Source organism: Schistocerca nitens, chromosome 9, assembly GCF_023898315.1.
Source record: "Schistocerca nitens isolate TAMUIC-IGC-003100 chromosome 9, iqSchNite1.1, whole genome shotgun sequence".
Classification (NCBI taxonomy): Eukaryota; Metazoa; Arthropoda; class Insecta; order Orthoptera; family Acrididae; genus Schistocerca; species Schistocerca nitens.
In genome coordinates, this window is record NC_064622.1 from 233,294,389 (window position 1) to 233,308,333 (window position 13,945).

The following is a 13,945-nucleotide window of genomic DNA, read 5'->3' on the forward strand; positions in this document are numbered from 1 at the left end:
TCACTCTTTCAATGAGTGTGACTTCTTGAAGGAGGTGGTGTATATGATTCTAATCGCTTTCATACCCAGCATCATCCTGTTCTGGAGGCTCCTGTAGAGCTTATGTATTTCTGTTTATCCCCGCTAGGATCGTCATCAGTTTGTGGAGGGAACTTTAGAATGGAACCAATCTTTCTGGACATAGTGGCAAATCGCTGTACCATTCATGCAGACTATTAGTATATTCCAATTCTTCCTCCACGATACATCCTACACCAGAAATCACAGCCATACCCGTGAATTCACCTAATCTGACGATTTCTTTACGTGAAGCCATCGCAACCCTACAATCAGCTGTGAATATTGCATGGCTTACCTTTATATATTATTTATGTCAAAGTATAGGATGTAACTCAAATTGTTGGAAGTGATGAACTCCTCAGTCATTCATGTCTATTTGCTTTGCTTAGGGACACATTGGCGAAGTCCCACGCGATTTGCAAAACGATCAGCATGTTGACATCGATCAAACGGTCGATGTTAACAGGTGTCTTTAGCAAGACAGTGTCCCACAAAAGCCCTGTATGGTGTAATAGAAGACAGCTTTCAGCATGTATGTGGTCATGCATACACTCCTGAATTTATTGCAAATAAATTCAGGTCGGTACATACCCATGTTCACATAAAGTCTAGTATACTCCTTTAAATTAGGTATGTTGAACCGCTGTCCAACATACTGTACATGCCCATACTGTAAGCTTACTGATGGAGGTGTTTATGTTGGACAATGTGGTTTCATTGAAAGTCTCCATATATTCCAGGTATTTAGAAGGGAAGACCCCCTTCTAATACAGAGCGAGTTGGTGCAATGGTTAGCACACTGAACTCACTTGTCAGCCTGGCCTGTGTCTGTCCATTCTGGTTTAGGTTTTCCGTGATTTTCCTAAATCGCTTCAGGCAAATGTTGGGATGTTTCCTTTGAAAGGGCATGGCCGATATCCTTCCCCATCCTTCCCTAATCCAACCTAGTTCTCCATCTCTAATGACATCGTTGTTAAAGTTAACCACTAATCTGCTCCTCCACTTTCTCCCCTTCTTCATCTGATCTGAAAATTTTCATGATGGGGATTTGAACTTCGAATGATGTGTATGTCCACTTGATGCATTGTTTCAGCAAGTTTCCGAAATGGTGCATTCGCAAAACATATTGTTGTAGGAGGTAGAGCACAATATCTTTGGCAATTCACTTTAAGAATAAAATGTATTTTTCAACGTTCTCAGGAAGCACACTAACCTTGTCTTTTCTCAAGGAAATATCAACGATAAATAGAGAATCCTTGCCTCTCAAACTGAGGAAGAAAATGGTTATTTGTCATGACAGCTGGTATTTAATGATGCATGCATTGGAGCTGCGCTATGGAATTCCCCATTACAGACAGCTTTCCCTACATGGAGTCTCCATCATTCTATCTAATGGGAGCTCACAAATGTGACAGTCAGCTGCTTTCTTTTATAAATGATCATATTCCTGCTATTTAATCATGGGAATATTGATGCAAGGAACCTATCAACAGCCTTTGCAAGTCATTTGACCTCAGAGAACAGCTATCTCTTAGCAATAACCGACATGTATGGCTCAGAATGGTTAAGAGTGGGGTTATATGAGCACACAATTTGATACCCTTACCCATATGGTACATGACATTCTGTGAAGCTGCTATGGGAGGCAGTGGGGTCACACCTAAAATGTGTCACAATCTCTAGGAGGTTCTAAGAATCAGCATATACTAAAAGGGAAAACGCTGTTGACGGTGAGTGTTAGTAAACTTGAAGAATTTGTTTTGTTTTCTAGGCATTCCCACAAGTACTGGTTGCTTTGTAGAGTAATCCATCAGATGCTTCGCTAAATACTCATCGTATGGGTCCTGCTTCGCAACATTTCAGAAAATTGGCCCAGTATGGCACTCAAGGTAAGATTTTGGAACCATTCTTCAATTTTGGTGATCCATCATATCATCCGTCCAATCCACCCCTCCCCCCCCCACCGGAAATATAGATAAATTCTCTTCAACAGCAATACCATATTATTTTGAGGTGTATGTGAGCTTCCAGCATAGCACTTCGCTGCATTTAATTGTAGGGTATTGTGGATTGTTAATAGTTTTGAGGAACCAAATGGATTTACTGTCTTCAACGGAACTTAGTCATTGCGCTAACTGCAGTTTTAATTTCAATGTCAACATCCATCTCAGTATTATCAGCATCATCTGAGCTTCCTAGAAATGGAAAACGCCAGATATGTATTGTATGTAAGTGGAAATTATTGTAGAAACACTTTTCGCATCAATCGACACTGATGGATTCTTTCACAGACAACTGATGCCATTCCTCATGAACTCAGGATTGAGAATGGCATCATAACATGTTCCAGGTCGATAGCAACAGCCTAAACACAGTCCAGTCTCTCAATGTCCTCTTCCAAATTCCCTGGAAACAAGATCATTTGACAGGTATTTAAGTGCAAAATATTGTAACACTTTTTGTGTGAATTAACATTTATGTATTAATTCATCAACAATTGGGCCCATTTCCTTTCAACTTTTGGTGGAATCTTGCTCTGTGTCATGTTCTGGCAAATCTGTGTGAAGACTAGGTATCTCATCACAAAGTCAGTAACCAGTTGTCAACCCACTCACACATTACAATAATATCATCTAAGCCTCCGAGAAATATCAGTTATCAGATTAGTATTGAATGCAAGTGTAAATTGTTTTTGTAGAAACGTACGTAGGAAATTACGTAAACTGTTTATCATTACAAAAGCAATCACTGTAGCAGTTAATACATTTCTTCCACTGTAAGACAAGATGGTCAGTTTCTTCATAGACACATGTTTTTAGCCGCATACTCTAACAAACCCGTTCCCACTGTTCAGTAATCATGGAGATAATAAAATATAGGTGACTGAGTTGTTTGATATTTCTGTCAACATCAGTCGACATATAAATGTTTAATGTTTCAAGAAGGCAAATGGAATTATAGATGGGCTGCTCCTAAGTTCATTATAGTGGTAGCTGAAAGTAAGTAGAAGGCGGCAGCTCATGCAGACACTCTTCATCGTCATTCTAAGTCCGTTGACCTGCGTGACGGAGAGTGCGTTAATAATCTATGATGACACGGGAGATGGTGGTGTGCGTCTCTGCACGTTGCACCTCCATTGCAGTAACTACCGTGATGAGTCACCTCTTACGCTGACTCCATTCTCTCACGATGTGATAAGGAAAAGAATGTTCTTGTGGGATGGAATCTTGCAGTCCCGCTCGAACCGGCGTGTTTTCTAGTCCGGCAGACGTGATTTGCGGGAGCCATGTTTGTGACTGTTAGACGCTCTGGCGAAGGCTGTTGAGACGCTAGTTCTTTCAAGATCCTGTAGTAAAATTCAGAGGTCGATCATTACCAAAGCCCTCTGTCTCGTCCATATGCCATTAGCGTGCGGCGAACAGCTGGTTTGCAGCAGTGTGTCCACCATCGTTTCGTAGGATCACAGGTATAACGTCGTCGTTCACATTTTTGCCAGATATCAGTGACGGCTAGACTGCAAGCCTCTTAATGGGGAATGTTTAAATGAAGCGTTCATGATCTTCTACTAAGGTTCGTCTGTTTTCGTCGCAGGGTCAAGGCGCATTAGCCTCAAGGTCGGTGGACGCATTGGGCCACAGCTTGGCACCTACAGTTGCTGCCCGCCGGTCTCGGGAAACTGAAATCCTGCCCAGCCTGCTGGCCAAGTGGTTGGTGAAGTTTGTACAGTGGCGTCGTTCACCATGGATTATTGTCGATGTAACGTGGAAACCCTTACCAATGCGTGAAGGGCAAGGACGTGAGACATGGTGAGGGTTCTGATCGTCAGGGCGTCAGACACTGTTGAACTCCCCGCCCAGCACGAAGTACTCTGTAGCACCTTGAAACAGTGGAGCTACGTCCGCAGAGTAATACTGCTCGCTCTCGACGCTTCGTAGTACCGGACTGGGCGTACAGAGTCACAAGGCGGACCGCAACGATTGTGAGCGCTATGCCCCGCGCTGATGGCAGATACTGAATACCCGTCGCTTCTGCGCCGTCACGTAGTAGTATGGCGTACCACCATCACAGTCGGTTACTGGATTGACTTAAGACATGTATTCATAAACATTCAGGGGCAGATCAGGGCTTAACTCTCGAAGAAGCACGATATCGATGTCCGCCGCCCGAATCATATCCTTTAACAGCTGGATTTCGATCGTGGAACTAATTCCGTTGATTGTACCTATCCGATACACCCGGATCATTGGGGAGTAAGATTTCGTATCCTACAGTCGTTTAGACCAGTAAGCGCCACGTCGCCCATCTAACTGTCCCTGTCACCCGCAACACATGCATTAGTGATCGGCTGAGACAAGATACCCCATCCGAGGATCCGCCGATCGCGGGCATCAGATGGTCGCTCGAGTATGACATCACCTCTTCCACCTCAGACGCCCATTCACCAAGCTGGAGATGTGGTACGTTAGGGGACGGAAGATCTTCATCTGATGTCTTAGCGGCAAATTCTCCAGGGGGTTGAACATCGGCAAACTGTCTTTGTCCTGGGGCAGACGCTGGCAGCAGCGAAACAGGAACCGTTGAAGTGGGGTCAACAGCCCGGGCCGCAGGGCGATTGTCTTCATTTTCCTGCAACGTGTCTTGCGAAGCGTTCCCTGCGGACAGCCCCCACTTCTTTCGCCTTTTGGGCGACTTCTGCGTGCGGGAAGGTGTGTCTGCGTCCCGTGGATCACGACGAACGGTAGGCACCACCCATCTCTCCATGTACGAGCTTGAATCGACCTTCAGGTGATGTCCTCCCTCCCACGGATGATTTGCAGACAGGGTTGTTGCTGTCGAAAACGTCGACGGTTCCGATGCAGGCCGTGGCTAGATGGGCGCGGAAACCGGACTCGCAGTGGTGGGTAATCGTAACGGAAGGGCAGCCGCTTCCATCACGTTCCTCGCTGCTTCAACGTATGTAATAATCAGCGTCACCGGTTGCGCTGTAGGGTCGTGTCTGCACGAGATATCTTGACGAGAGTTCTCTGCAGGCATTCAGGGGGAACATGCCCTTCCTGCCCGCACCCCGAAGAAGTCCGTGGTTGACGATCGATCGACAGCCAACGACGGTCACGTACGACGGGATGTGTTTGCGCAGTTTGATTCTCAGCTACGTAGTACTTCACAGCAATGCCGCAGCGTGTCCACGACAGCATGGCCGGAACTTTAAAAGGCAGCTCGAAGATTCGTACGGTCCGAACCGAGAGTCCTGCATGGCCAACATTCACTCCTCTCACATTGCCGTCCTAGTGATGGAAACGATATCCATGGGTGGAACGGCGAATAATCCTTTCACACGCTGCTTCATCGACGTATTTCAGGTGAACTGTGCTGGTGACGATCGAAAGATGTATACCGGGGAGTCCCTGTGGATCGTCAAGCATTACTTCACGCAGGAAACGCTCTACTTTATATTGCCTTTGGCTGTACGTACTGGGCATGGAACGCTAATTTTACCCTGGACACTCTACATGAAAGCGACATCAGTTTACCTTACGATACCATTACCTGCTCGAGTAAACAAATGCCCGCAGGGGGAGCACCGCACATAGCCCCCGGCACATCTGCTTGGCAACACAGCTGAGTGCCGACTGACTACTTGGCAACAATATTCTCATACTGATACTCTGCAGCTGTATTTGCGCCTTCAAAAGCGAAATGAGTAAACCTTAACAACTGAAGAAGTATTACGAAATGAGGTTATTATTTTCGATTTTCAGTTTAATCATGGCAGTCACGTTGAGGAACAGCGCATCTCCTTCACATGTACTTCATTATCACGTTTTCAGTGTTAAAATCCAAAGAAAATTACGTACAACAGTGGTGTTAACTGGGGAGTAGTTCTCCTCTACTTCTTTAATGACAATCCCATTTATTTCACGTGCTCACGATACTTTTGTGAATCGCGACATGAAAATGTTCAGAGTAAAGGTATCGCTGGCATGATCTGTAAGTTAGAAACGGCGCACTTTGTCACAATGAACAAAGCATGTTACCAATACCACAGCAGTATTTCACAGCCCTGTAACACCGCTGTACAGTACTTCGCGCTCGGACCTTAACTGACCGCAGTGACGAGTAGTTAGTGAAAAACGACCGGTGAGCACGTAACTTAAAAGCTGTACATTCGGTAGGTCATCAGAGAGCATACTGTCAGAACTATGGCCGAAAGTTACGCCTGGGATCAATTGCTGTGACTGCAGTCTTTCAATGTCTGCTTTTTTCTGTAAAATGTGAGGTCAAGTTGGTGCTGTTTTCTTCTGAGTCACAGCCATAATTCGTATTTGATCATAACACAACTCTAAAATAATTTCTTTTTATTGTTGTCAGGGTTACGTGAACGTATACTGGGTATATGTGGTACGCTGGATCGAAATCCGAAAACGTATTTCTTCAGTTGGCTCTAGTTTCTTAGATAAAGGCTATCTCTGACACGTAGCGTTTAATCGTTAAATTATCAGTAAGTGAAATCCATAATTCTGTATGCCTATTCATTTTACATTTTGTGGCTGCGTTCGTTCAAATGAGGACAAGGTGAGATTATGAGACGTGGTAGTAATTTGAGACACCCTCTTGAGTCTCACAATTTCAAGGAGAGTCAGTTGGTCACACTGCTGCATTGAAGGTCAGGCTGCCCCACCCCATTGTTTCTGCTCAGAGCGGCATTAGAGCCAGGAACGAGCGTGTGAGAGGACGCTATTTGTGTAATAGCAGTTAAAAGCTTTTGTTAGTGAAAAATTTCTCGTTCGTTGTATCAAGAAAAAGGTATATCACGATTAGTTGTTACATTATGGTTATTTAAATGTAAGCTATAGATCATTTAGTAACATATATTGTCTTATTGGTTCCATCTTATCATATTTATAATAACATGTTTTTGCAAATATAATTTTTATCTTATTTTATTTTTTTCATAGATAAACATCAGTTCTTCACACAGAGGTCGTTTCAACTCTCCTAATGTGTTCTGCTATATTCGTGGAGAATACACTCGGCGAGAACAACGGAAGAATATCACTGGCTTTGTGAAACAGACCACTCTTGCGTATTTTTGGGATCAACTGCGAGACAAAGATAAACACTGGACTCCTCATAAAGTTTGCAAAAGATGTATCGAGTCATTACGACTGTGGACTAATGGTAAACGAAGGGGTTTAAACTTTGGAGTGCCAATGTTGTGGCGAGAGCCAAAACACCACCATAATAATTGTTAATTTTTGCATTGTCAGTGTAAAATGTTCAGAAGCATTAGTGGGACTATCCACATTTAGAATCAGCAAGGCGACCTAAGCCACATAGCGATGACATTCTTGTCCCAGTGTGCACCACTCTGCAACAACTACTTCCTTCAGATGACGATGATTTGCAGGACTTTAACATTAGCAGCAGTGAATCTGAATACGAAGAAGTTCCACAAGACATCAGCTTTTCAGTACAGAACAGCTTAACGATTTGATAAGAGACCTCAGTCTTTTTAAACAGTCTTTGAACTCTAGGCATCTAGACTAAATGAGAAGAATTGTCTACAACCATAACTATAATCACAGCTTACCAGACAAGAGAAGAAGATCTATTTCCATACTTCAGTCGTGATGATGCACCTGTTTACTGTAGTGACATACCTGGTTTGTTACTAAAAGTTGGACTACCAAAATATCAACATTAAGACTGGAGGATTTTTATCAATAGCTCAACCAGAAGCCTAAAATGTATGTTACTGCATAATGGTAACTGATATGCATCCATTCCAATTAGCCACTCGACGAAACGTCATAAAGAATACGAAAGCATCCAGACGATTCTCTAGAAATTTCATTATAGTCAACACAAATGGCCTATCTGTGTTGATTTAAAAACGGTTAACTTTTTTCTTGGACAGCAAAGTGGATACACAACATTCCCTTGCTTTGTTTGAATATGGGCCAGCAGAGCAAAGCATGTTCACTGGGAAAAGTTTCGTGGTCATCAAGATAGAGCTTTACTGTAGGAGCAACTAATATCCTTAAAGAACCGTTAATTGACAGGGACGAGATCATACTTCCACCGCTTCATATCAAGTTTGGTATAATGAAGTGACTGTTTCAAATATATATGCAAATCATTCCCTGGACTCAGTAATGAAAAATGAAAAGCTGGTATATTTGATGGCAGAGTCAGAGAAGAAGGAGGATGGGTGCGAAGAGTGCAGTGAAGGCCTGTTTGTGGAGTAAGACTTGTCCGATGACGTGACGGAAGAGGAAACTAGTCTCGATTGGGATGGAATGGGGAACATTGTGTTGGATTCTATATTTGGAAGAGCTCTGAAGGCTTCAGATCAGATAAGGTATACGAGATGGAGGACATTGCACCGAGTTTCTAGGATCGTTGGGGTAAATGAAAACAGGGGGACTACTCAGACTGATGCGTAGAATGTGTAAGACTGGCGATATACCATCGCACTTTCGAAGGAGTATCTTCCTCGTAATTCCCAACACTGCGGGGGCCACAGGTGCGAGAATTCTCGCACTATCAGTTTAACAGTTAATGAATCGAGGTTGCTGAGAAGAATAGTATACAGGGGAAAGGAAAATAATTTTTAAATCCGTTAAATGGTCCCCTAATTCGAAAGCTTATACATGATTTGGAATTAATTAAAGTTATGAATTGCACTGAATCATCTGCCTGGAACAGTTTTGTCTCTATAGTGAAGAATGTCTTAGGGAACCACAAGGCACATAATTATGAGGAACTGGAGCAAAACATGCTCAGAAACTTCAAGAGCTTAAGGGCTGATTTGAGCATTAAGATTCACTACCTCCACAGCGATCTTGATAGATTTCCGGACAATCTTGGTGACTACAGCGAGGAACAAGGTGTCATATTAAATCGATTTTCAGGTGATGGAACAACGATATGATGGTAGATGGGACAAGCACATGATGGCAGACTACTGTTGGAATCTTGAGCCTGACTGGCCTGACGATAAACACAAGAGAAATCACACAGGCAGAGTTTTTTCCATATGCCAATTGCAACGTTTTTAACAGTCAATGTTTTTCTTTCTTCCTGTATTACATGCTGAATCAACTACAAAATTGCATTTTTGTATTCCTTTTCATATGTTTTTGTCATTTTCATTTGACTGTGTAGAGAATGTATCTTAATTACTATTTTGAATTTTGGTTTGTTTGTTTATCTACCTATGATACGTTACCACAATAAATAGAGCCAATCCTGCAAAACGAGTGACACATTCGAATTCAGGGCCATAAAGTTACCCTAAATTCACTGTCAATTAATTGGCACTAAAATCACTGTTGACCAGTGATAATCTAGTGGACATGGCATCACAGTCCAAATTGATGAATCTTATTGTTTACCAACTATTGCCCACTACAGCAGATGTCTTCAACCACTTCTTAATCGAAAGTGTTTTCCCTGAAGCCTGGAAAAGGGGGATAGTTAAGCCATTATCTAAAATGATTTCGCACAGAACTCTCTGAAAACCGACCAACTCGCATTCTTAGCGCACTGTCCAATGCCTTGGAATATATAGACCAAACCGAGGTAACAAATAATCTATCTTTACACAACCTACTGGCCGAATACCAACCTGTCTTAATATAGGAAACACATGAGCTGGAGCTTGCCATGGATGCAGACGAGGCAATTAGCATGTTAGTAAGACGAGGCAATTATCTTACTAACGCTACAGCAGTGACTTATGAACTGAATTCTTTTGCTTGCATTGAAATTGTACACTCCAGGAAATGGAAAAAAGAACACATTGACACCGGTGTGTCAGACCCACCATACTTGCTCCGGACACTGCGAGAGGGCTGTACAAGCAATGATCACACGCACGGCACAGCAGACACACCAGGACCCGCGGTGTTGGCCGTCGAATGGCGCTAGCTGCGCAGCATTTGTGCACCGCCGCCGTCAGTGTCAGCCAGTTTGCCGTGGCATACGGAGCTCCATCGCAGTCTTTAACACTGGTAGCATGACGCGATAGCGTGGACGTGAACCGTATGTGCAGTTGACGGACTTTGAGCGAGGGCGTATAGTGGGCATGCGGGAGGCCGGGTGGACGTACCGCCGAATTGCTCAACACGTGGGGCGTGAGGTCTCCACAGTACATCGATGTTGTCGCCAGTGGTCGGCGGAAGGTGCACGTGCCCGTCGACCTGGGACCGGACCGCAGCGACGCACGGATGCACGCCAAGACCGTAGGATCCTACGCAGTGCCGTAGGGGACCGCACCGCCACTTCCCAGCAAATTAGGGACACTGTTGCTCCTGGGGTATCGGCGAGGACCATTCGCAACCGTCTCCATGACGCTGGGCTACGGTCCCGCACACCGTTAGGCCCTCTTCCGCTCACGCCCCAACATCATGCAGCCCGCCTCCAGTGGTGTCACGACAGGCGTGAATGGAGGGACGAATGGAGACGTGTCGTCTTCAGCGATGAGAGTCGCTTCTGCCTTGGTGCCAATGATGGTCGTATGCGTGTTTGGCGCCGTGCAGGTGAGCGCCACAATCAGGACTGCATACGACCGAGGCACACAGGGCCAACACCCGGCATCATGGTGTGGGGAGCGATCTCCTACACTGGCCGTACACCACTGGTGATCGTCGAGGGGACACTGAATAGTGCACGGTATATCCAAACCGTCATCGAACCCATCGTTCTACCATTCCTAGACCGGCAAGGGAACTTGCTGTTCCAAAAGGACAATGCACGTCCGCATGTATCCCGTGCCACCCAACGTGCTCTAGAAGGTGTAAGTCAACTACCCTGGCCAGCAAGATCTCCGAATCTGTCCCCCATTGAGCATGTTTGGGACTGGATGAAGCGTCGTCTCACGCGGTCTGCACATCCAGCACGAACGCTGGTCCAACTGAGGCGCCAGGTGGAAATGGCATGGCAAGCCGTTCCACAGGACTACATCCAGCATCTCTACGATCGTCTCCATGGGAGAATAGCAGCCTGCATTGCTGCGAAAGGTGGAAATACACTGTACTAGTGCCGACATTGTGCATGCTCTGTTGCCTGTGTCTATGTGCCTGTGGTTCTGTCAGTGTGATCATGTGATGTATCTGACCCCAGGAATGTGTCAACAAAGTTTCCCCTTCCTGGGACAATGAATTCACGGTGTTCTTATTTCAATTTCCAGGAGTGTATATACAGAAGGGCATTGATTATTTGCTAGCCGTCATTTTTTTCTTGCGGCCTACCTTTGTGGATACGCAAAGTTAAGTATTGTCAATTTAACTTACTGCAATAAACACCATTAATAAGATTTGCTAGAACTGTTGTCTAGCGATCCGAGAAAACAGCTTCCTAGGCAGCCTATATAAGACGAGTGGGCGGGATACCACAGATAATATATGTAACCTGATGAGCTCCAATTGTATGTAAATGCAAAACCAATAAACCTGAAGCCACCAATCGAGAATCACATTACCGACCTGTGTGCGCTGTCAAAATGGGTGCAGGAACAGAGCTAAATCTCAACCCATACAAAACTCATGCGGTACTGGTTGGTAATTCTAGGCTCATTAGCTCAAAATGTCGGGAATCAATACCTTCTTTAATCCTAAACGGGGCAAACATGAACATGTGTCCTTAATTAAAGAGTCTAGGACTAATAACAGCTGAAAATCGAAATTGGACTGAGCACGTAGCTGCAGTGTGGAAGAAGAGATCAGCGTCTCCTCATACCAGACAAAAATATAAAATGTTGTCCCTCTTGACATCAAACAGATACTTCTAGAAACACATATAATTCCAGTTACTGATTACAGCGATGTATCCTGCAAGCATTTCTCCGGAAAGCTCATGGTGCCTGGAACCGGTTACAAATGTCTGAGCTCGATTTATTTTCTGTGTATTTGATCACATTTCACCATACACAGATATCCTGGATGGGTGCCGACTAGCACAGAGATTTCAATGCCCTGTGTCTTCTCTACTGTCTTATCAACGAACACTGTATCTGAAATCTCTCCTCGACCTTAGCTCTTGTCTGATCAGCGAAGCAGAAACTCGCGCTTTCATCAGAGCCAAATTCTTTCCGTCCCACTCCATAGTTCGGCCACTTTCTCGAAGTCCTCCCCAGTGGCAGAAACCCGACTCTGGAATAACCTTCTGCATTAGATTCGAGAAGTGAATAATGTCTCCAGCTTCAGAAGAGAATTAGTGACGCGTCTACTAAATCAACAATGAGGGCCGCCATTGTCCCTGCACGTACTTGTTATCGTTGTACGTCACTCTCCTCATATCCCAGTGTTCTTAGCCGTTTCCTTTTCCCCAGAAGTCTCTACATTAGAAAACGCGTATTCTACCCACAAGTCAGTTCTTCTTATACCTGCTACTGTCATTATTGTTATTATTGTCTTTATTATTGTCATTGTTTTCAATATTACTATTATCACTATCATTGAAAGCAGCTACAGTAGTAAAAGTACTACCGGCATTACCTTTATTAGTTCATAGTCACGATAGCTTACTCAGACTGTCACTTCAGACACGTAGATCATTTTAATACTAGTTGTCTTATTAAATTTTTTGTTTCTTAAATAATTTAGATGAATCCCTAGTCCTATGTGAAAGAGGGTCTCATGGCCCTAATAAAATTCGATTAAATAAATCAATAAGTAAATAAATGTGGTATAACGAGCTACAGTAAAATATTATGTAAGAATAAACCTCGCTAACAGTCTATAGTTGCTGGTTCCACCGTCTCTGAGGTGTCGTCAGATACTTCGTTTTCTTGGCGATGTATCATAGCGCACAGCGACTGAAGTGACGTTTACTTACTATCGACCTTAAATAGTGATACAAGGATGTATATGATGCTTATCACTGAATTACATGGTTACCTTCACGGAACTGCACTATACACATATTTCGAGCAGTGCGGGATTAGCCGAGCGGTCTATGGCGCTGAAGTAATGGACTGTGTGGATGGTCCCGGCGGACGTTCGAGTCCTCCGTCGGGCATGGGTATGTGTGTTTGTCCTTAGGATAATTTATGTTAAGTAGTGTGTAAGCTTAGGGACTCATTACCTTAGCAGTTAAGTCCGATTACATTTCACAATTATTTCAACATTTGAACACATATTTCTAGTAAACTCATATTTTTCTTTAATGATAGTGGTTCCATTATAGCGCTAACCCCTTACCGGCTGGGTCGAAGATTTTCTCTGCTTGGAGACTGAGTGTTGTGTTGTCCTAATCATCATCATTCTCTGCCTCGTGATGACTGGGTGTTGTGTGCTGTCCTTAGGTTAGTTAGGTTTAAGTAGTTCTAAGTTCTAGGGGACTGATGACCATAGATGTTAAGTCCCATAGTGCTCAGAGCCATTTTTGAACCATCATCATTTCATCCCCATCGACGCGCAAGTCGCCGAAGTGGCGTGAAATCGAAAGACTTGTACCAGGCGAGCGATCTACCCGACGGGAGGCCCTCGTCACAAGACATTTTTTTTTATTTGTATAAGCCTGATGCATAAGCCCGTATCGTTCTTCGATAAGTTTAGTAACCACAAGAGATTCACTATTTGCAACAGTCTGCCAGCCTTGGAGTAACTTTTCGATTACGCGTGTGTAGAAATCACGTGGTTTTTCAGGCGAGGAATTCATCGAGCAATGCTCGGAGCGCGTTCTCATCAGGAAAGGAAGTTCCTTCAAGGTTGTTCCTACAGAGAGCGGAAAAGGTCAAAATTTGAGGACGTGAGATCAGGTGAATAAGGTGGGAGCGCAATAACCTCCCAACCCAAGTCATGAATAATGTTTTTTGTCAGTCTAGGATAGTGCGGGCGGATGTTATCGTGGAGTAGTGTCATTCCGAGTAATCTTCAAG